We start from the raw sequence: 3003 nt of genomic DNA on the forward strand, positions 1-3003 counted from the left end.
CCTTATTACAATTCGCTTTGCTATTTGTGAGTGAATGAACACCGAAAGAACAATCCAAGCTTATTCGTCCTCTATCTATTGAGATGGAACCAAAACACCTACGCTTGGTTTGGTCTGATAATAAACATGTCGCTCTGCGATTTTTGGGTGCATTCTAACCCCAAAAAGACCAATTTGAAATAAGTCCAATCAGAGCTTTATTATCTTCTTTTTATGTAGTTGGAAGCCAAAACACCTTTGCGTTGGTTGGGGGTGATTCTGGTGCACACCCAAAAAACACCATTCGAATAGAAATAAGCACAATCAAATCTTATTCGTCTACTTTCTACACGTATGGAAGCGAAAAGACGGTGTTGTGTTATTTTGGTCTCAATACACACACTTTGAGATTTCTGAGTCAATGTGCATTAACACCAAAGAACACGAAATAAGCAAAATCCAAGATTCTTCTTTCTATGTTGTTGCAACCCAAAACAACCTGTTTGGCTTTGTTTAGGCTTATTACACCTTGCTTTACTATTTGTGGGGGACTGAACACCGAAAGAACAATGCAAGCTTATTCGTCCTCTTTCTATTGAGATGGAACCAAAACACCTATGCTTGGTTTGGGCTGATAATAAACATGTCACTCTGTGATTTTTGGGTGAGTGTGCATTCTAACCCCAAAAACACCAATTTGAAATGAGCCCAATCAGAGCTTTATCTTCTTCTTTTTATGTAGCTGTAAGCCAAAAGACCTTTTTGCTTTGGTTGGGGGTGATTCTGGTGCACACCCAGAAAACCCCATGCGAATTGAAATAAGCACAATCAAAGCTTATTTGTCTTCTTTCTACGCGTATGGAAGCAAAAAGACAATTGTCAGAGCTGCTTCCAGATCCTAGCTCACAGAGGATCACGCTAGCCAGCGATCATTAAATAAAAGTCTTTATTGAGTTACAGTTTCCATTCTCAAGCTGCTGCGTGCAACTCTACGTCTCATGGTTAGATCGGCGAAGCTCCATCTGAGTCTCCGCCCCTTGTACACCAACTTAATATCCTAGCCTTGCTCCACCTTTTCCGCCTGACTGTTCTTCTCTGGGTCCCTCTGCCCCCCGGGGTCTCTTCCTTCCGGGATTCCTCTGACGCTGACGCTGACCCCCCTGACTCTTCTCCCTCCTTTCGGCGGGCTTTAGGACCTGGCTCCCTTTCCGGGCTGCCTACTGCGCCACCTTCCTGTGCATTTGAACTTGGCACGCGCGCCCAACCTTCCACCTTCCGTCTGACCGTTTCTTCGCTCCCCGATGGAGGTGTGGCCACTCCTGACTCGTGCCCTCCCCCCTGTTGTGAGCTGCCAGCGCTTGATCCCTGGCGCCCTTCCTCTTCCCTGCTCTCTGGCGGTGACGCTGGTCCTGATTTCCAACTGCTCCCCTCTGAGTCCCCTCTGGCTCTATCTTCCTGGGGTGTCCCCCTAGGCTCCCCCCTTGCCCTGGCCACTGGTGCTCCTTTCTGTGAATCTTCTGATTCACTGGAAAGACTCGGAGATCTCGGGTCGTCGTCATCACTCATCTTTTCTTCTGCCTCCTCTCCCTCGCTCTCTGTTTCCTCCCTTGCCCTTGCCTCTGCTCCTGAACCCCTGACATCCATCCCCCCCTCGAAGCCCCCTCTTCCCCCCTCCCCTCCTTCCGGTGCGGGATCTGGGTGCTGCCGTGTCAGGGGGACGAATGTCGGATACAGTTCGCTTCCCGTGGCGGGCCGCCATCCGAAGTCTTCCGGTTCTTCCTCCCTGCTCTCGTTGACGACGGTCACCTCCGCTTCCATCTCTGTGCCGCCGTGCTCGAAACCCGGGTCGTCCCCGAAAACGTCCATGTCCGTCTCTCCCTCGTTGCCTTCTGGAGACGTTGCTCGTCCTGGACCCTCCAGCCACCTTCTGCGGAACTGCTCCTCTGGTCGATCATCCCACCAATACGAGGGTTCTGAAGCAGATCCCGAGGGTGACCCCTCTGGGGAACGGGCGTCTCGTGTCGGTTCCTCGTCCGAGTCGAACCCCCGGAACGTGCTGGCTGAAAGCGTGGGCGTGAAAAGCCAGTCGTCGAAAAAGTCTGCTGGCATTGGCCTATGTGGGAAGAGGGCATGAAACTCTTCTTTGAGCAGAGGTTCGTCTAAAGCGTAGCCCGGCACCCAGCTGTTGGCACTGGCCGGGGTGCCCTCCTTGGCGAGAAGGTATTCTACCCCCTCTTCCCCCCATCTGGAGTCCAAAATCTCCGTGACTTCGTTGATGCGCTCCTCCTGTGCCACTCCCCCTTGCCCGGTTCTCTCTCGGAGCGGACCCGGTGCCGTTCCTGGTTCCTGAAACCTGTGAGGTGCCTTGTAGGGAGTGAGCACCGATCTGTGGAACACCGGATGCATTCTGGAACCCTCCGGAAGAGCCAGCCTGAAAGCCACCGGGTTGACCTGTTCGTCGACTTGGTAGGGCCCCAGTTGTTTATGCCCTAGTTTCTTCTTCGCCAACGACCTGGCCGGCACTGCGTGGGCTGCTAACCAGACCCAGTCTCCCACATGGATCTCTTCGCCAACCCTTCTGTGTTTGTCCGCTTGTACCTTGTATGCGTGTTTAGCCAGCTCCAGGTGCCGCCGCAGCTGATCGTGGACCTCCTGCAACTCCGACGCGAACGCATCTGCTGTCTGCGGCTCCCCCTCCCCCATTCTTTCCAGTCCCGGGAAGGTTCTAGGGTGCCTCCCGTTGTTGGCGAAGAACGGCGTGACCCCCGTGGACACGTGCTTCGTGTTGTTGTAGGCGAACTCGGCGAGAGGCAGGTAATCCACCCACGTCGCAGGCTGTTGATTCGCATAACATCTCAGGTACTGCTGCATGATGGCATTGACCCGCTCCGCTTGCCCGTTGGTCTGCGGGTGTCTAGCCGACGCCAGGTTGATCTTGACGTTCAGGAAGCCCATCAGCCTCTGCCAGAAGTTTGAGATGAACTGTCGCCCTCGGTCGGACAGAATAGACCGCGGCAGACCGTG

This window comes from Podarcis pityusensis (genome assembly GCF_964106645.2).
Source record: "Podarcis pityusensis genome assembly, contig: HAP1_SCAFFOLD_116, whole genome shotgun sequence".
Lineage (NCBI taxonomy): Eukaryota > Metazoa > Chordata > Lepidosauria > Squamata > Lacertidae > Podarcis > Podarcis pityusensis.